Source organism: Schistocerca cancellata, chromosome 2 (assembly GCF_023864275.1).
Source record: "Schistocerca cancellata isolate TAMUIC-IGC-003103 chromosome 2, iqSchCanc2.1, whole genome shotgun sequence".
NCBI classification, from domain to species: domain Eukaryota; kingdom Metazoa; phylum Arthropoda; class Insecta; order Orthoptera; family Acrididae; genus Schistocerca; species Schistocerca cancellata.
The window spans coordinates 134640612-134668017 of NC_064627.1; the positions used below are offsets into that span (position 1 = coordinate 134640612).

The following is a 27406-nucleotide window of genomic DNA, read 5'->3' on the forward strand; positions in this document are numbered from 1 at the left end:
GTAATGAAGACATTACAAATAAGTATTCTTGGAACTGTGAGGCTAACCGTCACAACTCTAACGTATTTGTAAATAAACACCATACACGCAATAACGTATGTTGAACGTCACAGGGGGGTTTATTAGCATCAGTGACAGTATAACCGTATTATCATGGATATATGCAGTCTCGTTTGGAACGTCACATAAATTACAAATCTAGTTGCAATCAATGAGTCAATCAGGATTGAGATCCCAACAGTGTAGCGTGTAGTATTTGTGTGTTCCGTTTTGTTTTATAAATAAATTTGGTTGCCTTAGTTACAAGTTGACTGTGGAAATAATAATTTAAAAATAAATTGTTGATGGTTCAATGAAACTGAAGAATATGAATGAAATGAAAGTCACTTAATTTGAAACTGAATTGAGTAATTTGGGAAGGTCTGATGTGCTGAAGGAATTTTTGCTTGGTTTCAGATAAGTTTGAAATTTAAATAAAAGACTGTAGTAGGAGAAAGATAGATCTCGTAAAAAGAGGTTTGAACCATTTAGTGTTATATTCACGCCACTGTTAAGATTATTCTGCACTTGTGACAGTGAATCTTAAATTAGGCGACTGAACTTTATTTTGTCGGCAAAGAGGCAATATTTTTAGAATTTCATTCGTTTGGTAATGAAGTCACGTTAACATATTGCCAGATAAAGTTGTATTGAAGGAAGAAATAAATGAGTGCTATCTCTGGTAAATAATTACGTGAGACTCGAAAGTAAATATTATTCTTTCTAGTCATTCTAATTACTATACAAATTTTCAGCTACACTACGTCGACGTGGAGTTGGAGAGACGCCGGGGAGATTGGCGAACGAACCCGCAAATAAACACGGCGACTTTCAGAGGACTCAAGGGTAAAGCTTCTGTAAAGTTTGGAAAGTAGGAGACGAGGTGCTGGCGGTAGTAAAGCTGTGAGGACGGGGCGTGAGTCGTGCTTGGGTAGCTCAGTTGGTAGAGCACTTGCCCGCGAAAGGCAAAGGTCCCGAGTTCGAGTCTCGGTCCGGCACACAGTCATAATGTGCCAGGAAGTTTCTTAACAAGAAATCTGCCGCAGCTCTTTACCAACATATTACTACACGACAAAACACACACACAAGGCGAGTTTAGTTTCGATGGGAATTCCAATACACCATTTGAAAACCAAGAGTATATGTTAATCTGACCTGTAAAACCTTGAAATACAATAAATGTAACAATATGAAAGACAAATACCGTCTGAACAGGCCTTAAAGGCCCGGCGGTACCGACCGGCCACCGTGTCATCCTCAGCCCTTAGTTGCTTCCGGATGCGGAGTGGCATGTGGTCAGCACACGGCTCTCGCGGCCGTTGTCAGTTTCCGTGGCCAGTGCCGCTACTGCCCAGTCAAGTAGCTCTGCAATCGGCCTCACAAGGGCTGAGTGCACAGCGCTTGCCAACAGCACCCGGCAAACCCATACGGTGATCCATTCAAGTGTCAGCCAAGCCCGTTACTACTTAACTTCGGTGATCTGACGGGATAAAATAACTGTATAGTTAAACAAAAGTCGATTTACTTTGTGAAGAGAAAGGACGATTTATATGACACACGAACTGTTAATGCGAGGAGAGTCAACACGGGGGCTTGCATTTACTCGTCGATGGTCCCGTGATGGACGACGACGTCCTCGGTGTAGGAGTTGGGCACGCGCAAGTTGTGGATATGCGGGATGCGGCGGTCGAAGGGGAAGGCGGCGGGTCGGCCGTCGGCGAGCGCGACGAACCAATCGCCGGCGATTGGCGCCTGCGGGCCCGCGACCCCGGTGGCGGGCGCGCCCCGGGGCAGCGGGCTGGCGATGACGTAGACTCGCAGCGGCAGGCCGCCGGGAGAGCCGCGCGGCAGCAGCAGACCGTCCGGGAAGTCGAGGCGGAACTGGCTGGCCGGCGAGTAGTCGCCGCGCCCCTGAAGCGCCAGGTGCACCACCTCCTCCAGGCGCGCCATATACAGCGAGCCGTACTCCGCACTCACAAAGTCGCTGGAGCTGCGAGTGATGAAATCCTTCTCGCCAGCAACCACTGAAACGGTATCAAACAACAATTACAGTGGTCAAAATAAATGTTGCTAACTGCAACAAGCCGACCTCAGGGAAGATCAGTTTGGATTGTTGGAACATCGGAGGCAATACTGACACTACGACTTGCGTGAATATCAAGAGCTTTGATGGAAACCCAGTTCTAAGCAAAGAAGGGAAAGCAGAAAGGTGGAAGGAGTATATAGAGGGTCTATACAAGGGTGATGTTCTTGAGGACAATATTATAGAAATGGAAGAGCATCTAGATGAAGATGAAATAGGAGATATGATACTGCGTGAAGTGTTTGACACAGCACTGAGAGACCTAAGTCGAAAGAAGGCCCCAGTAGTAGATAACATTACATTAGAACTACTGACAGCCTTGGGAGAGCTGGGCCTAACAAAACTCTACCATCTGGTGAGTAAGATGTATGAGACTGGCGAAATACCCTCAGACTTCAAGAAGAATATAATAATTCCAATCCCAAAGAAAGCAGGTGCTGTCAGATGTGAAAATTACCGAACTTTCACTTTAATAAGCCGCGGCTGCAAAATACTAACACGAATTCTTTACAGCCGAATGGAAAAACTGGTAGAAGTCGACCTCGGGGAAAACCAGTTTGGATTCCGTAGAAATGTTGGAACACGTGAGGCAATACTGAACCTACGTCATATCTTAGAAAATAGATTAAGGAAAGGCAAACTTACGTTTCTAGCATTTGTAGACTTAGAGAAAGCTTTTGACAAAGTTGACTGGAAACTCTCTTTCAAATTCTGAAGGTGGCAGGGGTAAAATACAGGGAGCGAAAGGCTATTTACAATTCGTACAGAAACCAGATGGAAGTTATAAGAGTCGAGGGGCATGAGAGGGAAACGGTGTTTTGGAAGGGAGTGAGACAGTGTTCTAGTCTCTCCCCGATGTTATTCAATCTGTATATTGAGCAAGCAGTAAATGAAACAAAAGAAAAATTCGGAGTAGGAATTAAAATCCATGGAGAAGAAATAAAAACTTTGAGGTTCGCCGATGACATTGTAATACTGTCAGAGACAGCAAAGGACCTGGAAGAGCAGTTGAACGGAATAGACAGTGCCTTGAAAGGAGGATATAAGATGAACATCAACAAAAGTAAAACGAGGGTAATGGAATGTAGTCGAAATAAGTCGGGCGATGCTGAGGGAATTGGATTAGGGAGTGAGATACTTAGAGTAGAAAAGCGGTTTTGCTATTTGGGGAGAAAAATAAGTGATGATGGTTGAAGTAGAGAGGACATAAAATGTAGACTGGCAATGGCAAGGAAAGCGTTTCTGAAGAAGAGAAATTTGTTAACATCGAGTATAGATTTAAGTGTCAGGAAGTCTATTCTGAAAGTATTTGTATGAAGTGTAGCCATGTATGGAAGTGAAACATGGACGGTAAACAGTTTAGACAAGAAGAGAATGGAAGCTTTCCAAATGTGATGCTACAGAAGAATGCTGAACATTAAATGGGTAGAGCACATGAGGAGGGGAGAAGGGGAGTTTGTGGCACAACTTGACTAGAAGAAGGGATCGGTTGGTAGGACATGTTCTGAGGCATCAAGGGATCACCAATTTAGTATTGGAGGGCAGCGTGGAGGGTAAAAATCATAGAGGGAGACCAAGAGATGAATAAAATAAACAGATTCAGAAGGATGTAGAATGCAGTAGGTACTGGGAGATGAAGAACCTTGCACAGGATAGAGTAGCATGGAGAGCTGCATCAAACCAGTCTCTCGACTGAAGACCACAACAACAGCAACTGCTATATTGTCAATACTGGACATAATAGGATGCAAAGTGATTTTGTTCGAACAGGTACCGTCAGCAGAATCTGTTTCCCATTTTGTTCAAGTACTTAGGAAGCATGATTTCGAAGGACATCAACATTAAGCAGAAAATACTCAGCAGGACACAGAAAGCATCCAATTTTTACAATCAAATAAGAAATCCTCTCTGGGACGATAAAATTCCACTAAAAGCAAAAAGCGACCATGTACCACACCTATTTCGTACCAATCCTAACATATGGTTTAGAAATATGCACTCTACTAAAGAAAAGACCTCCGCAGAATGCAGGCAACAGAAACGAGATTCATTAGAACTATGAACGAAACAAAGGACAAAATCAGGATTGAGGTGAATAGAAAAGTGCCTGGTATTGAGGTTCCTGTTGCCAGTGACATAAAGAAACGAAGACTTCAGTGATACAGGCAAATAATGAGAATTAACAGCGAAAGACCTTCCAAAATGTATTTCATCCTGAACCTCGTATGGAGAAGACCATGGGGAGGACCAAAAAAACGCTGGGTAGAGACTTTAAGATCAGATGTAGAGGAGAAAGGGCACAAATGGGGAGTTGTGCTGGCACAGAAGATGTATGTAGACGGAGAATTCTTATACATTACATCAAAGAAATTGGAGTTGGATAACGATGATGATGAGGTACAGTCAGTACAAAACGAAAATGATGCAAATAAGTACATTTCTGCTTGATAAACACAAAAAATAACGCCTTAGCATGGATCCCACTGCAAACACTACACTTTCTTGTCGCTGTCGCTTTGCAAAACTGGTTATTTATCAAACTATTGGCCTTCTCCCTGATTGGAATATTTTAGAATGCTGTCAGGCGTACTCCTTACCAAATTGTCCCATTCGTCCACAGCGGCCTCCCCTGTAAGGTCTCTGACGGGACACTGCTATTGAAAACCACCCGCTTTTGCATGGCCTAGGCATTCTCAAGGCAGTTGAAATCTTGATAATATGTAAGCCATTCCATCTGAACAATTCGATGCTCCACTAGACTGAGACGATGGGGCACTCATTGTCATCCACCAGAGCTTATACCACTCCAATATGTCCACTAAATGGAGTCCAAACGCGTGCAAGGATGTCGTCCCGATACCACACACAGGCATCCCTACATGTATTGGCACAAGGGGTGACCAACGGCCATACCTGATATCACCACGAAACGTGACTGAGCCACCTCGATAAGAGTGACAGTCAGCGACACAGTTACGCTGTAAATGTTGTCTTCATTTCTTCTTCACATGATTTTGAGTATCGTCAGAGTGGAGATAGGTAAAGGCCTCATCAGAAAAGTGTGTTGTGCCACACTGCTGCATACAAAGAGCACAGCAGTGTTTCGTGCCGATGCTACACAAGCCCCTCTCCAAACTCAATCAGACGGGGAGCCTCGACAACTCTTCTTGCACGTACTCTATGGAATCATAGCATTGTGTTGAGGATTTCTGCTTGCTCTTATACGCAGATATCGGTCCTGCGCACCTGTCGTTTTAATTCCGCAGCCACTTCTATGGCCGCTAGACACTTGTTTCTGATTCTAGAGACATCACTTTGACTAACAGCGACATTCGCTACGACATCCAATTGTCTCATTCCCTGCTCCGTGTGAGTGACTGACGAAGCATATGATTGGAGGCTCTGGTCGTACGTTATTGTTGTCCGAACTATCCTGAAGCAACACAACTCACGTAATGACACACAGCAGAAGTACTGCGACGTTTACAGGTGACAAAATTGCCGTAAACAGCACATACTGCCCCCTTATCTTAGAAACATGGACTGTTTCGGCTAGAATGTAACACATATTTTGATCATTGTATTTCTTCCAAACTGGCACTACCATTTTCAATATATTCCAACTCATTCCAACATGGAGACGTCCCTAGCGGAGCGACTGACTTTCAGAAATTGTCTATACGGCGATGCAGGTTAAGAGCCCATGTAACACACGCTTCATCCATTCATACTGGTGAGTCCCTGTTTGCGTGTAACTGACGAAACGAAAATTCGGAATTTTGTGTGAGACTCAACACTCCTAAAAAGGTTTTATTAAATTCTGTGGTTGCATGGTGTAGCGGATTGGTTGAGAGTCTTCACGAACATGAGGTTCCGGTCTCGAATCTTATCGAGAGAAGTAATACTTTTTTTAATTTTTAAATCTTTATCAAAATGACTTTGATCATCATTTTCATTCAATTAATTGATTTAAATGTAATTTCTTAATTTCATTCCATTGTCACATAATTTTAATCATAATTTCAACTTCTGCATTTGCTCACACTTTTCTTCTTGTCATTCTTTCTGCACTTGATATCTTTGTTCATGTGTTTATAATTAATTTTTTGTATTAATTTCGTTTTCACTTCTTTTGTATTATCATCCTGGTTTTTCGTCCACATTATTCCGTTCATTATATCTAATTCTCATTTTGCTTCAATTTCTTTTTGCTTATAAACCCGTCTTTCATTTAAATTTTCATCTGCTTTATTTTGTCCATAGTGCGCCGGCTGGAGTGGCCGTGCGGTTCTAAGCGCTACAGTCTGGAGCCGAGCGACCGCTACGGTCGCAGGTTCGAATCCTGCCTCGGGAACTGATGTGTGTGATGTCCTTAGGTTAGTTAGGTTCAATTAGTTCTAAGTTCTAGGTGACTGATGACATAAGAAGTTAAGTCGCATAGTGCTCAGAGCCATTTGAACCATTTTTTTGTCCATAGTGCAATAGGTGTTTAGGTTATGTTTTGTAACAATTACAGTGCAAACAAAATGCACATCTGGTAACAAAAGTACATTTTTCATACCATTGCACAAATAGAAATAGATTACTTCGTCTTTCTGTTTTTCAACAGGTAATCGGAATTTTCAAATAATTCACAAAAATTCCGACTGGAAAAAGAGTGATGTAAAGAAAACATGAACCAAACGAAAAAGTTCATACAGTAATTAAAATGATGTGGCAAAGGTTTGGAAATAAAAAATTACATTTAAACCAATTAATTAAACAAAAATTATGAGCGAAGTAATTTCAATAAAGATTTCAAAATAAAAAACACTCTACTCCAGACGTGATTCAAACCCACAACCTCCTGCATGAGAAGCTATTATCGTATCCATTATACCACACAATCAGACTAGGTGGTGCAACTTTTTTAACGCTGCTGATTATCACACAGCGGTGGCCGAGCGGTTCTAGGCGCTTCAGTCTGGAGCCGCTTGATTGCTACGGTCACAAGTTCGAATCCTGCCTCGAGCATTGATGTGTGTGATGTCCTTAGGTTAGTTAGGTTTAAGTAGTTCTAAGTTATAGGGGACTGATAACTTCCGATGTTAAGTCCCATAGTGCTCAGAGCCATTTTGATTATCACACAAAATTCCGATTTTTTTTTTCTTCGTCAGTTACTCGCAAACGAGGGCCCACCAGTGTGAATGGCTGCAGTGTCTGATACCCGGGATCTTAATGTACAACAACGCACAGATAGTTTCAAGAAGGCGATCGCTTCGCTGGGTACGTTTCCTTGTAAGTACTGTAACGGAACTGAAATGATGGTGGGCTGACAGTAATTTGGAGCCCGCGCGTCGGAAACGGGCGCGCTTGTGTGAGACTGCCAGGGAGTGCACCCTGATGCCATCTGTTGGCGAAACTGGGAATTAGCGCTGCCTGTCAGACAACGCACTAAGCTCTCGGAGTCAAATGTATTCTTTTTCTTGGTAATTATAAGTTATTACTGTATAATTTAATGTTGTAAAGCGCTAGTAGTAAATTATTATGACTGGTATGGACTCCAGGGTAGTAAATATAAATATTCTTAAATACTAAATGATTTCGGTAAACGCCCCCACTCTTGGTGATACGAGCGTAGCTAGGGGTAGCTGGAGACACAGGGACTGAACAATGAAATGGCCTGGGGAGTGTTGACGTGATCGGACGTGCGTAACTGTGCTCACGCAAAAGTGATTGTGCAACAGCGAAGAGGCGAATATCGTCGCCGTTTTTGGAGTAAAACGCGACGAATGGTTGTTGAAGCCGCCTCTATGCCACTGGGGCTGATTGTAAGAGTTCCTGTGCCCAGATTTTATGGCGGACGTGCAGTAGCTTATACGAGTGCTACAGCTCGTAGTTCCAGCCGCCATTAAGGGCATGAGGCGTGAAGAGCTGCGTTAGCCACATGCATCTCACCACCAGCACAAACACGTCTACCCAAGGCAAGACTGCTTGCAATTGTTAAGTCGAACTTTGTATACATGTAAAAGGAGAATACCAGTTTTCTTTTATGCAAGTGCAGAGGACAGAATATAGTAATGAGTAAAATTACGACGCATGTTGTTCATTGTAAAGTGTAGTAACCTCAAACATAGTATAGTGAAATCAGACTGAGGCCACCATCGCCTCTTTCATTTACAATTCTTTTGGTTGTAGAATACTTTAGCGTATAAGAATGTTGAAAGGAGCAATGGTCACACCAGAATGAGTCACCTATTTACGGTTACTTAAATTTTTCTGAGCAACCTTTCAAGTAAAGTCACTTAACTAATTCTGTATCAATGGTCCAAAGAGTAATATCCAAAATCATTAAATAAGTTGAAGGATAGAATTTTGTTAACCGAAGTTGCATAACCTGTCTTGGTAGTAATTACCAAGCCAACTCACAGAAATTGAGAGAGTATTTGCTCTGTAGAATCATCTAGAATGATCAGAAATAGTAATATTCAGAATTAAGTTTAAATTCAACTCAAGCCATTTCACTTTGAAACGAGCCCAAAAATTGATTTATTCTTTTGCTCCTTCAGAGCTGGCGACCGTAGTTATAAGTATTTTCAGGAGGATTCGACGGTAAGTCTGCTGCTCTCGTCGTGCTGATAGGATTATCCACTGCTGCTAGCAGTGGTGATTGGATACATAAGCTCACTACCAAGTTAAGTGGGTCAGGTAGGCAGTGTTACCGTGTGAACTGTAGGGCACTGTAGGCCGTGGATCGAACCCATTCAATCATCACAGCTCTTAGGGAAATAGTCCGATTAGGAGTGTACTAATCATTAGGTAAATACTGGCGAGTAACGGTCAAAAATGTATACGCAAGTGAATTTAGCAAGGTCCACATAGCACCTAGTTAATGTGATGCAATGGCGAGGGTAGGAGTGGAGTAAAAGTGAGCTGAGCTTGTGGCAGCTGTGCTGGATTCAAATATTAACTACGTGAATTCACTACTGCCTCTTACCATTGGGACTGAGCTATTTACAGTTAAAATACGTAGCAGTAAGCGCAAAGGCGTGACAGCTACAAGTCCGTATTGGTTTTATACATACGGAATTGGGAAGTGAGTCATTCCGTCAGTGGAGGGGGTTAAAACAACCGAGTCAGTGGAGAACATACCCCATTTACTGATGGAAAGATTCAGCGGTTCGGTCGCAGTACACTATCTGGTAAAAAGTATTCGGACACATATTAGTAGATATTAATATGGTGTGGTGCTCCCTTCGCCTTTATGACGACTTCCTCTGGGGACAGACTCAGTGAGGTGTCTGAATGGAGGAATGCAACATGTTCTTCCTCAGGATCCGATACCAGAAGAAATAGTGATGTTGGAGGCTGGAGAGTGGAGCCAAGTCGACATTCTCATCCCAAAGATGTTCCACTGACTCAAAGACTCTTCTTTATGACAGAGTGCAATGTCATTCTGGTACAAACAGTCGTCGTCTCCGGATTGTCCTTCTATTGTGCACGTTACACGAGACTGTAAAATGTGTTCATATCTTCCTCTACTTATAAATCTTTATTTGTGGGACATCTGCAAATGTTCTGCAACATGTTCATGGTAAACAAATCAGCTACAACTGTAAAATACTTCATTGATCGAAGTCTTGCATGACAGAAGTCGCTGTAATCTAGCACGGTTTCGAAGTCTTAGCCCCATCATCAAGTGTATCTGAAATGTCGCAGCTGTAGCACGTCATATCATGCCCTAACAACTAATAGGCAAACATATACTGTAGATGGACCGTCAAATTGTGACTGCGAAGAACTCCAACTTTCCCAGGAGGGGATTGAAAGTTGGAGTTCTTTGCAGCTACAATATGGGATGTTATTTGACGGTCCACCTTCGGTAGGTTTTTGTTAGTTGTTAGGACATGGACTTGACGTCCTACTAGTGGCAGATTTCAGATACACATGATGATGAGGCTAAGACGCCGAAACCGTGCTAGTGACTTTCATCGAGCAAGACTTTGTCGAGTAAAGTATTTTACAATTGCAGAGATTTGTTTACCACTTCCACATGTAGCATTTTATTGAGCGCATTAAGGCGACCACGTCCTAATCTCAAAACACACCCCCATACCATAACATTACCTCCTCCGTACTTTACTGTTGGAACCATACATGATGGCAGGTCAAGTTCACCATGCATTTGCCAAACTCGGACCCTTCCATCACAATACTGCAGTTTATAGTGCCATTCATCATTCCAGGTCATTCGTTTCCAATCAGGCACTGGCCAGAGCTGTTGCTCAACACAAGTGTAAGTGCTCAGCATTGGAGCAGCTCGACAACTGTACCCCACTCAAAACTCGCTCTGCACAGTCGTTAAGGCAGCTGGACTGCAGGTAGCCATTTAGAACCCACAAGTCATTCCTCTACTTTATTTCATGCGATTTTTTTTTACGACCACCCTTTGCAACACTCGACGGTCCCCGTCGGTCAGTATATCAGGCCTGCGTGGTCTTTGTTTAGCTGAGGTTGTTCCTTTGTGTTTCTACATCAAAATCTCATCACCAACAGTCGAATTGGACAACTTTATAAGGCTGTAATGTGCGTGATGGATTTGTCACTCTTGTGACATCCAGTAACTAGCCCACGTTGGAAGTTACTGAACTATTCTGACCGACCATGTCTGCTGTTACTGCTTCTCCGTTGACAACAAGACAATCTCGCCTCCTTTCACACTCAAAGGCCCACCTCCCGTGACATGTAGTGGTCAATTGCTCCTTACATACGGGTGTCCGGATGCACCATACATGGCGTATACATTGATCCGTTGTGTGGAAACGCAGGTTAGCGTTTTATTTTTATTCAGACGATCCTTTAATATATGTTTGTTTATTACGTCACCACACGCTCGCGCATTATGGCCTTACAGAACAAAAAATTTCTCTATAAAAATCAAGAAGGATTCCGCAAGCATAAATAATGTGAGACTCACCATGCTCTGTTCGTCCATGATATCCAGAGCGCCGTATACAAAATGCATTCCGGTTGATGTGATGTCGTATACCTTAATTTTTGGACAGCCTACGAAATATTTCCGCTTTGTCGTCTAGTGAAGAAAATAGGATCTACTCGATTATCAGACTACATTTGTGATTGGATGCAGGATATCCTTGCAGATAAAATTCAACAAGGCGTTTCTGACTTATCAAATCGACAAATGTAAAAGTAATTTTTGGATAACGCGAAGGGAATATTGTATGACCGCTATAATCCATATTAATGATCTAGTGGATAACGTCGAAGCTTGCGTGAGCCTATTTGTAAACAATGCTGTTCTATAGAGCGGGATTTCCCAAAGTGTGTTCCACGGAATATTGGTGCTCCACAAAAAGTGAATAAGTGCTCCTCGAAAAACTATTAATAATATGCCATTTCGCGACATTTTCACGATACTAACTATTTTTTTCAATGTTATGATTTCTGTGTTGTCAGTTATGATTAAAAATTGAAATAATCATTGAATAAAACATTTTCCACGATTTTTAAAAAAATTATTAACCTTCAAAATAAATAAGGTGTTCCATCGAGATTCTTAGTTTTCCGTCAGGAGAAAAGTTTTGCAACCCATGGTCTAGAGGAAGGCTGCAACACCAGGAAATGGCAGACAAACGCAGGAAGGCCTGCGGAAGAGCAACACTGGTTCATGGACAGACAGTTTACCTTTATCATAGGCATATGTATCACACTAGTTCGACCGATTTTTTAGTCTTGGACCCTTACGAAGCAGAATTAATAGAGAACGACGAAGATCTGCGCGTTTGGTCACCGGATCGTTTCGTATATGAGAGAGGGTTACGGAGATGTTCAACAAACTAGAGTGGCAAACACTACAAAGGTGTTGTGCATCACAGAGACGTTCACTATCTAAATCCTGAGAGAGTATGTTCTGGGAAGAGTCAGACAACATATCATTTTCTCCCACATACGTATTGCGAAACTATCAGAACGAGAAATTTAATGCAAAACAGAGCTTTACCGCAAATTCCATTGAGATGGAAAATTGGAGAGCGGAGAGCGGGTGCGACGGGAAGTTAGATCTGCGAATGTTTATACATGTATTTAAGAAATATACACGGTCCAATCACATTAATGTAACAACCACCTATATTCCACGTCAGTGTGGAATAACCACCGACAGAGATCAGGTGACATGTTCGGAAATTCCCGTTACAAGCTTCTAGAACTTGTAGTGAGAAGTGAGTAGATAATATTTTGAATTGGAGCCCACACCCAAAAAAGTGTTATAACCATTTGAAAATACGTTTGTAATACGACCGCTTTTACAGGTAATTGATTAGGCGTGGCCCAGTAACCCACATTCATTAATAGACGAAGAAATTGCTCATTGATCGTGTTCTTGTGGGCGAGTTCTTTCAACGTGATGTCGAACGGCTTCTTCCACTTCGTGTGTGTGCCAACTCCTTGGAACACCACAATCATGCCTGCTTACGGTGAAGGTAGTCTTTCTCGAAGCCGTTGCATAATTGTGGCGAAAAGCGTATGCAATGGAGTCGGATGTTGACGAGATCAATCTTATGACCAGCTCTTCCATTACCGTGAGCTTCGCCATTCAGGACAGCCTTTTCGGTGTATTCTGTACTCCACCATGTTGTACTAGCACTCACAGACACGTGAATGAGACTCGAACCACGTCAGAGAGATAGAACAGACCTCAAATGGCATCAGCCGATCCCACGTGACCACCCCCACCACAAAACTACCCTTCTGCATGCCTACCTAGCAAATATGTTTTCAAACGGCTGTAGCATGGCAACAGCACGTTCCCGGACTTGGGTTTCTATTCATAATATTAACGACTCACTCCACTCTTCAAGTCCTAGAAGTTTGTAACGGGAATTTCAGTACCCCCTGTATAAAGCTTGCTGGAGGCCAAAATCGGTGCAGTCGTTGTCAGAATGGAAACAGAGCGATTTGTCTCACGTCCTGCAGGGCACGATCGTTTGCTTTCGCGCCATAAATGGAAGCATCTCCAAAGGCTACGTTTGTAAATTGTTTGCTTGTCGTCCTGGTCAAAGTATGCCGAGGCATCTGTGGTGCGCCACGGGCCATAGATGACAGGGTTGAACAGTGGCTGAGGAGACGCGTACGGGCGAACAGAGGTGCAACTGCTGAGCAACTAACTGAGCAGACGAACCACGGGGCTACCAGCGGCGTCTCCTCGACGAGCGCTTAGTCAGCATTGCTGTGAGTGACTCTCCGCAGCAGGGCCTGGTTCATCCACCATGCTAATTGGCGTTCATCGGCGACGAAGGCTGGTATTTGCACGCCAGCACGGCAATTCGACGTCCACTGAACTGTGACAGGTGCTCTTTTCAGATGACTCACTTTTTTAGTTTGGCGAGAGTCCACGTTAGTCACTTCGATGCGCAAGAGAGATTCATGCCGGTTCACAGATTTCAATGTTGCGTTGAGATTATATCTATATATCTCAAAACGATCTTACTTCCTTGTATAGGACTGGTTGATCCCGTATTTAATTCTGGCCAATTAAAAAAGGTTCTTTCACTCACTATGTTGCACGTCCTCAATTTCCTTCGAAGAATTAGATAAGATGGTACGCGTCATAAAACATTCGTAGCCAATTTACTGACGGCACCACTATCATCTACTGAATGCAGCTTTCAGCCGTATATATCGTTCCTTCCGAAGATTTAGCGGAAAACAGACATGGTTCACATTTAAAAATGTTTCTCTTTCGGTAATTAATTTTCATGCATACCACGCCTGTAATTACAGTGCCTGAAAAATCGGTCCAGAATGTTGATCATGAATTACGCTGTGAATCGCTGTCGCATCCGCACGGTTGCGCAATGCCCACTGGGTTTCCGGATGCGGTCTGCAATTCGGAAGCCTCATGATAACGCGATGAATGTATTTCTGTGCATACATCTAACTTGGATACGGACAACAAGAGAAGTGGGGGGAAAACTTTTTTCTGTTTAGTATGTTTCAAATATGGTAACAATTGGTCAACAAATCATTTACTCTTTTTTTTTTCGCAGTTAGTTAAGCCTTAGAGTGGTGTGCTGCATAACGCATAAGTTGCAGGGACAACTGTCAAATTCTGTTTGTGTATATTTAAAAAAAATTAATATCCTAGGATATGGATCAGCCTACTAATCCGTACCTTGAGAAGTTGCCCTTTTTTATCTTCCTGAACTGCAAAACACTGTACAGCCTAGTGCAGATTAAAAAGACTGAAGTTCTTCTTATCTCATTCTATGGTCCGATAGCATTAACCATTGTGCTCAAGAAAATAATTAAAGGGGACTTTTGGATTGTATGTATGTACGTATTAAACAGTGGACCTAGAAACGACGGAAAGGGTTCGTCCCGCCGTAGCCGTCAGTGGTTCACAACCCCAGAACAGGCCACTGCAGTCCACCCATCCCTCCTCCGCCCCACACCGAACCCAGGATTATTGTGCGTTTCGGCCCCCAGTGGAGCCCCCCAGGAACGTCTCATACCAGGTGAGTGTAGCCCCAACTGTTTGCGTGGTACAATAATTATGGTGTACGCGAAGTGGATACGGTGTTTGCGCAGCAATCGCCGACGCATTGTAACTGAGGCGGAATAAAGGGAACCAGTCCACATTCGCCGAGGTAAATGGAAAACCGCCTTAAAAACTGTCCACAGGCTGGCCGGCACACCGGACCTCGATACTAGTCCACCGGGCGAATACGTGCCGGGGGCCGTCACGCCTTCCTGCTCGGGAAACAGCGCATTAGACCACGCGGCTAACCGACTTTTGGTTTACAATGAAAATCTGTCAAATAACCCTCTCATGTCGATAAGATCATTGCACTACGATGGAACAAAGCAAAACTACTACCGAGAGAATATTTTAAGACATTCCGATCACTAAAGGAGGACCGAACGCCACAGAAATTATTTAGCAGTGGTATTAACTGTTATGTGAAGCTAGCCTGCAGACGTGGATCAGATATTTTTCCTTGTTTTCACAGCGTCTTATTGACGAAATCGATGGTCAAGAAGACCTGCAGCTGCCGGTAGTTTACATGTTCATATAATTTGCAGCTTGTATTCCACAGGGCCTACAAGATTTAGGTCTAAGACATGGCCAACCCATTCGGCTACTTTTTGACAGGTCGCTTATGTACAATCTAAGATGAAAGGCTCTAAGATATTTTGGCTCAATACGCCACCGCCGCCCCCGTTTTTGAGAGTACCACTCCTAAAGTTTATGATGCTCAAGCGCCTCACAATTAACGGCATCGATCGGTAATTAAAAACTGGGCACGTTTCTTCATCACAGAACGCATGTTTTCTTACAACTCGAAGAAAGAAACATTTTCGACAGCCTGTTATCTACCCAAAAGGCAAACACTGTCCAACGAAAGCGCCGCTGGCGTAGTGACCAAGGCATATGACTGGAGAGCGGAGAACCTGTGTACAACTTTCAAATACACTCCTGGAAATTGAAATAAGAACACCGTGAATTCATTGTCCCAGGAAGGGGAAACTTTATTGACACATTCCTGGGGTCAGATACATCACATGATCACACTGACAGAACCACAGGCACATAGACACAGGCAACAGAGCATGCACAATGTCGGCACTAGTACAGTGTATATCCACCTCTCGCAGCAATGCAGGCTGTTTTTCTCCCATGGAGACGATCGTAGAGATGCTGGATGTAGTCCTGTGGAACGGCTTGCCATGCCATTTCCACCTGGCGCCTCAGTTGGACCAGCGTTCGTGCTCGACGTGCAGACCGAGTGAGACGACGCTTGATCCAGTCCCAAATATGCTCAATGGGGGACAGATTCGGAGATCTTGCTGGCCAGGGTAGTTGACTTACACCTTCTAGAGCACGTTGGGTGGCACGGGATACATGCGGCCGTGCATTGTCCTGTTGGAACAGCAAGTTCCCTTGCCGGTCTAGGAATGGTAGAACGATGGGTTCGATGACGGTTTGGATGTACCGTGCACTATTCAGTGTCCCCTCGACGATCACCAGTGGTGTACGGCCAGTGTAGGAGATCGCTCCCCACACCATGATGCCGGGTGTTGGCCCTGTGTGCCTCGGTCGTATGCAGTCCTGATTGTGGCGCTCACCTGCACGGCGCCAAACACGCATAAGACCATCATTGGCACCAAGGCAGAAGCGACTCTCATCGCTGAAGACGACACGTCTCCATTCGTCCCTCCATTCATGCCTGTCGCGACACCACTGGAGGCGGGCTGCACGATGTTGGGGCGTGAGCGGAAGACGGCCTAACGGTGTGCGGGACCGTAGCCCAGCTTCATGGAGACGGTTGCGAATGGTCCTCGCCGATACCCCAGGAGCAACAGTGTCCCTAATTTGCTGGGAAGTGGCGGTGCGGTCCCCTACGGCACTGCGTAGGGTCCTACGGTCTTGGCGTGCATCCGTGCGTCGCTGCGGTCCGGTCCCAGGTCGACGGGCACGTGCACCTTCCGCCGACCACTGGCGACAACATCGATGTACTGTGGAGACCTCACGCCCCACGTGTTGAGCAATTCGGCGGTACGTCCACCCGGCCTCCCGCATGCCCACTATACGCCCTCGCTCAAAGTCCGTCAACTGCACATACGGTTCACGTCCACGCTGTCGCGGCATGCTACCAGTGTTAAAGACTGCGATGGAGCTCCGTATGCCACGGCAAACTGGCTGACACTGACGGCGACGGTGCACAAATGCTGCGCAGCTAGCGCCATTCGACGGCCAACACCGCGGTTCCTGGTGTGTCCGCTGTGCCGTGCGTGTGATTATTGCTTGTACAGCCCTCTCGCAGTGTCCGGAGCAAGTATGGTGGGTCTGACACACCGGTGTCAATGTGTTCTTTTTTCCATTTCCAGGAGTGTATATTCTACAGTTTTTAATTTCTTTTTTCCGTTTCGAAGTTCGTAGCAGTAGGAGGATTAATAAGGAAAGTAAATCAGTAAGGGATAATAACAAAATAAGCAAATCAATTTCTCGAACTGTTTTGATTAGTAAAGGATTAAAAATCAAATACTGGCCGCTTTACGATGGCTCGTCCACTCACTCTGTTACATATTCTCAGTTTCCTTCGAATAACTAGATATTTGGTACTTTATATACAAAAATTCGAAGCAGGTTTACTGCCAACAGCAAGAGCATCTAATGAAGACAATCTTTGCGCAACTACATCGTTCCTTCCGAAGATTCGTCGGAAAACAGACTTGTCTTACATTTAAAAATATTTCCCTTTCGGCAATTAATTTTCATGCAAACCACGCATACGGTAATATTACCTGAAAAACCAGTACGGAAAGCTGATCACGAATTATACTACTAATCGTTATGGCACCCGTGCGACTGTGCAACTGCTGCTGGGCTTCCAGAAGCGGACTGCAATTTTTCAGCCTCGAAATAAATTTTTTAACTTCGTGATAAAAGTAAGTATCACATGGATTGTGGTATTACTTCTACCGAGCAAATTAGTGGACCCCCATCATCTATAAACATGATGTCATACATCACGGTATTAGCTTGTACATCTCAGGAATCAAATATCATATAAAACTTATTATCAGAACGTATTATTTTAAAATGGTCTCAAGATATATGGTGTAGAATGAATTCTTCAGTTTCCCGTATTTGAAGCAAGTGACTTAAACATTTTTTAATGAGTTAGTTAAACGACTGATCTCTTCTATATCCCTAGAACCAAATTAAGTTCGTTTCTGATAAGCAGAGTAAACATATAGGCAACAATTTTGCTGCTGCTGCAATGAAACATTGCGCCGTGTACGAACATATATTTTATGTACACTACCAACTGCAGCAAGGATTCGTATTTCTCTCATATGTGATAATGTGTGACGGATGCTCGTCTTTACAGCGGTCTTACTCGAAAATTTTTTCATACAACGAGACGTAAAATTTTAATTCTTTACTAAACAAAGTAACTTGAGAAATTTATTTGCGTCCCTTGTTGTCATTGCCGGCCGAAGTGGCCGTGCTGTTCTAGGCGCTGCAGTCTGGAACTGCGAGACCGCTAAGGTCGCAGGTTCGAATCCTGCCTCGGGCATGGATGTGTGTGATGTCCTTAGGATAGTTAGGTTTAATTAGTTCTAAGTTCTAGGGGACTAATGACCTCAGAAGTTGAGTCCCATAGTGCTCAGAGCCATTTGAACCATTTTGAACCTTGTTGTTATTCCTTATTGACTCACTTACCTTACTAACCTTTGTATTTCTACCAGTGTCAGAGAAGGAAAAAAATACTAATGAAATGGAAAGCCTGTAGAATGCTCTGGGGATCGAACACAAGTTCTTTGCTTCCCAGTCATATGCATTTTTTTTAAACAGTTGCATCTATTGTGCCTCGGTTGTTACGTCAGCTGCGCTTTCGTTGAACAGCTTTCACCTTATGGGTACAAAAGGGGCAGTTGAAAAAGTTTTTTTACTCGATTTCTAGGAGAATAGGAATTTTTGGACCCCATATATGATGATGAAAAATGTTCAGTGTTCAATAATTATCTGTCGATCCCGTCCATTTTGAGTTGATCGTGCATCATTCACTTTATAGGTAGTTTGCTCAAAAACCAAGCCAAAATATCTCAGAGTCTTTCATTTTAGGCTGTACACAAGCGACCTGCCAAATATGAGGCTAATTGGTTGGTTGTGTCTGAGGCCATCCCCAATTGTTCGCATGCATGCTCATATACATTAATAACACTACTGCTTTGTACGTTACCGAGCTCACATTACTGTCAGCATTATATTGTTCGTTCTAAAGAATTAAACAGGCAGAGGTCACGTTTCACTTTGGTGTGATTCTGCAGTGCTAGTGCAGCTAATAAAGAAAATGGGAGATAACGGTCGGCGCGTCAGTACACCTTGGCAAAGTTTAGTCACGTATGACACATGACTTTAAGTTTGCTGACTCCAAGGAAACCAGCGAACATACGCTAAAGCCCTTATCACACGGTGCAACTGTCACCATAAATTTGCTTCACGGTAAGAACGGATCTTGGCTAGCAGGTATCAGCGATGAAAGGCCCGTCCGCCATTGCTGCCACGTGGAGTAAGGTCTATTCCACGTTTTTCGCTGACAAAATACTGTTTCGGGTGCAAATGTTTCTTGTAATAATGTCGAGGTTTTTCAATGTGTAAGAACGACTTTTCTCTATATACGTTTGATGAAACTAGGCTTTATTTAGTCTTCTGCTCTGGTATTGATCGTAGTTAAAGTGCCTTATGAAGTTATGTCCCAAAGGAGCGCCTCTAGCGTAAATTCGCGTTCAGTGGGTTCCTGTTTTGTGGGTTCTGACGTCACATTCCTTTAGGACTCATGACTAGCCAGTGAAAGTGGCATTCCGAGAGTCTTACAGGGGAAACAGAACCACAACTATCATCAGGAAACGTGCCACGCTCCTTGCAGGCCCATCGTCTGGTAGAGGTTGAATGGCCTGGTGCAGGTTTTCCATTTGGATGATACGTTGTTGGGTTCTGTGGACTTAAATTCCGTAGTAGTCAGGGGACTATAGGTCTACCGAGACAGCCTGCAGTGAAGCCAGATTTCTGGTAAACATTCCTCCTCCACCCACCCCTACCCAACCTCAGAATCTACTATGTAGGAATCAACATGGATTCCGGAAACAGCGATCGTGTGAGACCCAACTCGCTCTATTTGTTCATGAGACCCAGAAAATATTAGATACAGGCTCCCAGGTAGATGCTATTTTTCTTGACTTCCGGAAGGCGTTCGATACAGTTCCGCACTGTCGCCTGATAAACAAAGTAAGAGCCTACGGAATATCAGACCAGCTGTGTGGCTGGATTGAAGAGTTTTTAGCAAACAGAACGCAGCATGTTGTTATCAACGGAGAGACGTCTACAGACGTTAAAGTAACCTCTGGCGTGCCACAGGGGAGTGTTATGGGACCATTGCTTTTCACAATATATATAAATGACCTAGTAGATAGTGTCGGAAGTTCCATGCGGCTTTTCGCGGATGATGCTGAAGTATACAGAGAAGTTGCAGCATTAGAAAATTGTAGCGAAATGCAGGAAGATCTGCAGCGGATAGGCACTTGGTGCAGGGAGTGGCAACTGACCCTTAACATAGACAAATGTAATGTATTGAGAATACATAGAAAGAAGGATCCTTTATTGTATGATTATATGATAGCGGAACAAACACTGGTAGCAGTTACTTCTGTAAAATATCTGGGAGTATGCGTGCGGAACGATTTGAAGTGGAATGATCATATAAAATTAATTGTTGGTAAGGCGGGTACCAGGTTGAGATTCATTGGGAGAGTCCTTAGAAAATGTAGTCCATCAACAAAGGGGGTCGCTTACAAAACATTCGTTCGACCTATACTTGAGTATTGCTCATCAGTGTGGGATCCGTACCAGATCGGGTTGACGGAGGAGATAGAGAAGATCCAAAGAAGAGCGGCGCGTTTCGTCACAGAGTTATTTGGTAACAGTGATAGCGTTACGGAGATGTTTAACAAACTCAAGTGGCAGACTCTGCAAGAGAGGCGCTCTGCATCGCGGTGTAGCTTGCTCGCCAGGTTTCGAGAGGGTGCGTTTCTGGATGAGGTATCGAATATATTGCTTCCCCCTACTTATACCTCCCGAGGAGATCACGAATGTAAAATTAGAGAGATTAGAGCGCGCACAGAGGCTTTCAGACAGTCGTTCTTCCCGCGAACCATACGCGACTGGAACAGGAAAGGGAGGTAATGACAGTGGCACGTAAAGTGCCCTCCGCCACACATCGTCGGGTGGCTTGCGGAGTATAAATGTAGATGTAGATGTAGATGTGAACCTGAGGTCTGACACAGGAATTCCCCTTGGCCAGCGGTTGGACAGACTGCATGGTTGCCAGATCACTTGCTTCGTTATAGAATGCAAGATGGCGGACCTAAACCACTTTCCCAGGTGGAAAATCCAAGATGGGCACTTGTCCTATTACGTTCTGACATCAGAATTTAAGATGATACAAGGTGGCGACCTCGGGCCTGACTGTGGAATTAACTGAAGATAAATGTCTACATCTGCATGTACAGTCATACTCTGCAAGTGACCATACTATGCATGCCAGAGAATACTCTGTACCACTACTAGTCATTTCTTTCCTGGTCCCACTTGCAAATAGAGGAAGGCAAAGATGAGAGTCTGTATGGCTGCATATGAGCCCTAAATTCTTGTATATTATCTTACACAAAATGTGTGTTGGCAGCAGAAGACTCGTTCTGCAGTCAGCTTCAGATGCTGGTTCTCTAAATTTTCTCAGTAGTGTTCCTCGAAAAGAACATTGTCTTCCCTCTGGGGTTTCCTGTCTGCATTCCATAAGCATCTCTGTAATACCTCTGTGCTGTTCAAACCTGCCGGTAACAAATCTATAACATTGCCTCTGATTTGCTTCGGTGCCTTCCTTTAATCTGACCTGGTGCGGATTCCAAACCCTAGAACAGTACTCAGGAATAGGTCACTCTAGCGTCCTACATAAGGTCTCCACTTTAGATGTACCATACTTTCCCAGAATTATCCATGACGTCAGCTATTCGTCTTTACTACACAATCCTCACACACTCATTCCATTTCATATAGCTTAGCAGTGTTATGGCCCAACATTGAAATGATGTGATCATGTCAAGCAGGACACTCCTAATGCTGTTTTCTAACCCTATCAAGACAGTACGTATTAATCTATTAGATATTACAGAGAATCACATCAGAAAAACTTTTTTTTTTCAATTTATTGCCTTTAGAGCCGTATCCATTCAGCCTTCTTAATAGTAATGTCAGTTATGACAATGCAAAAGTAATGATAACACAACACCTAGTCCCTGAGCACAGAAAATCTCTAATCCTCTCAGGAATCGAAACCAGTCCCCTTTGCCCAGCAATCCGCCACACTGACCATGCAGCTACCGAGATGAAACCGTAAAGAATTTTGAGCTGCAGCTTTCACCTAAAACAGTTCCACCACTTTATTTAGCACTGCACACTCAATAGGTTCTTAAGGGTACCACACACACAGACGCACACACACATAATGCAACTGGATTGTTAAGTACAAAGAGATTTAGAAAGCCCGATCAACTGTCACATCATAATTGTACGACCAAAAGTGCCACCATCTTGGATGTTTAGAGTACCTAAGAAGCTTTGGCAGCTGTAGTTAACAGTATTCTGTGTTACCTACATACCTACGTACAATGGGCATCACATTTGTTAGGTTGTGATCCTGTCAGAGCAATAGTGATGGTGCGAGTGCGAGATGTAAGACCTGATCATCATAAAGCTGTATTTAACATAGCTGAAGCAAAAATACTCGTCCACCATGCATTAACAAACATTGTAACATACTCCACCTCCACCTGAAATCACGAGTGTGGAAGGCCTGCTATGACAGCTATCATTGTGTTGGTGGAGGTTTTTCTAGCTGGAGATCAAGAAAGAGAAGTGCTCTTGCAAACAATTTTTAGACTAGCTGGGCAGGAATCTGAGATCGCTGTTGAATACTAAAGGAACCCAACCACATTGGCATAATAACGATTAAGAAACAGATATCCTTCGATGAAATCTTTATTAATTTTTGCATATACGTTTACACACAGAAAACAATTCTTTCTCCATTTTTGATTGGTGTAATTTTAATAACATGTGGCTTAATTTTTAAATTTCTAATTTAAATCTAAATCTGGATCGTTTATTTCTATGAATAAAAAGAAAGTATGTTGTCGAATTCTAATGTAAATATAAGTTTTTTGCTGTAAACTTTCTCTTGCATTCCTTTAACAATTATTTCTATTCCTTCTTGCAATTCTTCTGTCCAATAGCATTTGGGAGTTTTAATTTTCCTTTTATTTCCTGCATTGCACTGTTGTTGAAGTATTTCATATCTTCTTAGGTGTACGTTGTTCAGCTCTTCTGTTCCACGCTCTTGTGGAATTCCCGTTAACAACTTCACGTTTACGGTTCAAATGGCTCTGAGCACTATGCGACTTAACTTCAGCGGTCATCAGTCGCCGAGAACTTAGAACTAATTAAACCTACCTAACCTAAGGACATCACACACATCCATGCCCGAGGCAGAATTCGAACCTGCGACCGTAGCGGTCACGCGGTTCCAGACTGAAGCGCCTTTAACCGCACGGCCACATCGGCCGGCCCACTTTTACGGCTTCTGCACATGAATTACCATTAAAATGTAGTTATTCCGTAAGTTTTAAAACCTGCAAATAGCTTTTCTGATGATAGATTCACAACGTCTATCATATTCCACGTAATCACATTTTCCAAACAGATCCAACTGGGAACTGAGGTATAGAAACAGATTTTTCCTGTATCCTTTAACATGCTAAACGTCCTTGAATCCATTACTTTCAGCGTCTACCACAATATATGGTCGGTCACTTCTGGTGCTATTTACAACAAATGCCATTATCTTGTATTTGCCAGTTGTATCCAGATTTTTCTGTATAACGAGTTTAAAGTAATCATTAAGTTTTGTTTTGTAACTTTCGTTTACACTTCTGAAATAGCTTGTCCCTCTTCCAGTAGCAGACTAGATTCTTCCTTTATGAGATTATTTTAGCCAAAAGTTTCAGTTTGCAATTTTTTACTTCAGCGTCTTTTATTTCTAGTTTTCTTTTGTGCACACAAAACATATTAACATTGCTTCAAGTAGCAATTCCTATAATAAGAAGTAGTGCAAGTCTATTTAACAGGTTGGTTCTTTTCCTTAAGACATGTGGAATATCACTTGAGGGGTCCAGTCCTAATTTCACAATACCTATGTCTACTGCTATTGTGGAGAACTATATTCTGGACTGAGAGAAATATATTTCTCCAGATTTTACGCAACACTTACCTATGATACTTATATCGTATTTGTTGGAGCCTGTGTTAACAATTTACTTATAATTTACAGGCAAATAATTAATACTACAGGCAGACAGAACGTAGTTCATAATGTTTCCTTGGACTTGGCTATCTAGATGGTTTATTTGTGCAATAGTCAAATTCTATGCATTCACTGTTGAACACTATGCGTCAACTATTCTGTGCGCTATCACATAGCTTACACAACATAGAAGCAATGCCTTTTCCTTAGTAGTCTCCTTGGATGCAAAAGTTGTGGTTTGATGCTACGTAATCACAAATCTCCATGAAATATCCCAGCAAAATTTGCGTTATATGCAGAACTGTAAGGTAACAGTTGTCTTCACGAAGCTGCTGGAATATCCCAGACAGCTCTTCCAGTGGTACAGCCAGTTTAGCATCAGAACATTGCACCTATATGGTCTAGCCACAGGACTTTTAAATTTCCGAGAAATGGGTCCCTGTGCTTCCTCCTCGATTCTTTCCAGTTCTCGTCTTGCTGCCATGTTATCATTCCAGTCTAAGTTTCGCCTTGATGCTGTGTCTAGGAGTAATGAACTTGAAGAGATAACCATCTAGGTAACAGTTAAATGTAGCATATACTTCCGTTTTTAACATTACAGACTCTCCCTTCTCTAATTCTTCTTGGCAGTCGGTTGAGCACAGGTTTTAAGCACCATAATGCTATCACAAAATGGTTCTGTAGATGGCGTAATCGTATATAAATTTTTCCTGCTAAAGAGCGTCCTATTTTCGACGTAATTCATGCTTCCAGTATCAGTAGTAAGACTTTACAGAGCCTCCGATAACATCCTTAAACCAAAGCATTTGTTAAATTGTCTTATCTTGCTCAAGTATTAAACTGAGGGATGTTCACACTTTGAATTACCCTGAACTGCTGATCAACTGCAGCTATCAAAGTTTATTACGTACTGTAAATATATAAGATGGCGACAACTTCCGATCACATGATCTAACGTCACTTCTGGTTAAAACTCCTAAATATAGAAGGATGCTCCACACAATTAAAATAACCGTTACTTAGTGTGTTTCTAGGCAAAATGTATGGAAAAGCTATATGCTTTTAAAAATATCTCTTTTTGTCGTTTTAACGAAATTTCGCTCACATATGATTTCTATGTCATTCATTTGGCCTAGATGTCAAAAATTTTTCACACGTCTTCGATACATCTATGCAACTGACTATGATTCCATGTCACCTATTCCAATGGCACGTAGGCACAATAGGCAAAATGTGATGCAGTTATTTTGTGAGCTGACTCAGATTTTTTTCTGCATGCTGCACTTTCTTATTTTACGAATCCAAATGTTTAGTCGCCATTTAAGGCTTCTTATACGAGTATACTCTACAACTCCAGGATTGTAGCACTTCCTGTCGTAAACTTTGACATTACATATACAAACACAGCATGTGCCCTATGTGTTTGGTGGTGAAAAAACATGATACTATGTGACAAGGCGAACCACAATCATAAACAGTGTCATAAACACATGGGGCTTTGTAGTGGGTGTTGCTTCCTCATGCATAGATACAGAGTTTTCCCATGTCTTGCTTATGTAGCGTTAATACTAAACACAGTATCTCTGCAAGCCTCTAATAGAGGTGTGGCAATTTTCTCTTAGTTATTAGCGATTTGTCCTCATTCATAGCCTGTTAGATCCTATATAACGGCTTATTAACATCATAGTAACAGTATCAGGTGCAGTGACATCGACAGGACCAAGACAGCACCTAAAATGCAATCAGAAATTACGCCCCATAGAAAAGGTGTCATTAATGTTATTTATTACTATATCAAATCTACCCAATTTGCATACTGTACTTTTACCTTTGACCCCTGTGAGAGATATGCGATTCAGTCAGTATTATTGGTCGGACGTTATTTTTCAAATACTAGTTCTCGAAATTTACCGCACACAGTTTCATGCAAATGATTTTGTCTTTCTTCCATATGATCTCATTTGAGTTTCCCAAACATTTTTGTACAGTTTCGTATGGGGGTGTATCAACTGTTTAGGTACCTAGTAACTCACCTTTGAATTCAGTTTTTATGGCACATGTTGTCATTTAGAAATCAGTGATGCCTACTTCTGTTACCTCGACCAACCTGACAAATTTTCATCTCCAGAGTTCCCGTAGCCTCACTCAACTTAAGCTCTCCATTTCTACTCCGCTTTCCTCTTCATGATCCCATTCCATCCACCTTTCTATCCGAAACTCTCCATAACGTCCCCTAAAATCGTCTTTCAGACAGCCGACAGACTCACCATCATCATCCAGCATAACATCAGCGCCACAACAATTACCATCAAAACCATTACCAAATTGAGATAATCCGTTGTAATAATTTCTACGATTTTTAAAGGCTATAATGGTTGAATATCGTTCAAATGCTGCAGCCATTGCACGTCTCCTGGAGGATTACGAGGTGCATTCAAGTTCTAAGGCTTCTGATGTTTTTTATAATTAACTACTCACCAGAAATCGATGAAACTGGCGTTGCTTCTTGACGTAATCGCCCTGCAGACGTACACATTTTTCACAACGCTGACGCCATGATTCCATGGCAGCGGCGAAGGCTTCTTTAGGAGTCTGTTTTGACCACTGGAAAATCGCTGAGGCAATAGCAGCACAGCTGGTGAATGTGCGGCCACAGAGAGTGCCTTTCATTGTTGGAAAAAGCCAAAAGTCACTAGGAGCCAGGTCAGGTGATTAGGGAGCATGAGGAATCACTTCAAAGTTGTTATCACGAAGAAACTGTTGCATAACGTTAGCTCGATGTGCGGGTGCGTTGTCTTGGTGAAACAGCACACGCGCAGCCCTTCCCGGACGTTTTTGTTGCAGTGCAGGAAGGAATTTGTTCTTCAAAACATTTTCGTAGGATGCACCTGCTACCGTAGTGCCCTTTGGAACGCAATGGGTAAGGATTACGCCCTCGCTGTCCCAGAACATGGACACCATCATTTTTTCAGCACTGGCGGTTACCCGAAATTTTTTTGGTGGCGGTGAATCTGTGTGCTTCCATTGAGCTGACTGGCGCTTTGTTTCTGGATTGAAAAATGGCATCCACGTCTCATCCATTGTCACAACCGACGAAAAGAAAGTCCCATTCGTGCTGTCGTTGCGCGTCAACATTGCTTGGCAACATGCCACACGGGCAGCCATGTGGTCATCCGTCAGCATTTGTGGCACCCACTTGGATGACACTTTTCGCATTTTCAGGTCGTCATGCAGGATTTTGTGCACAGAATCCACAGAAATGCCAACTCTGGAGGCGATCTGTTCCACAGTCATTCGGCGATCCCCCAAAACAATTCTCTCACTTTCTTGATCATGTCGTCAGACCGGCTTGTGCGAGCCC

The 27406-nt window shown here is 43.0% G+C and overlaps 1 pseudogene; it reads right to left on the reverse strand.

Moving 5' to 3' along the window:
- Positions 1–1588: 1588 nt before the first annotated feature.
- The window catches only part of LOC126151816 (hexamerin-like), a 101499-nt pseudogene continuing 75681 nt past the window's right edge, over positions 1589–27406 (reverse strand).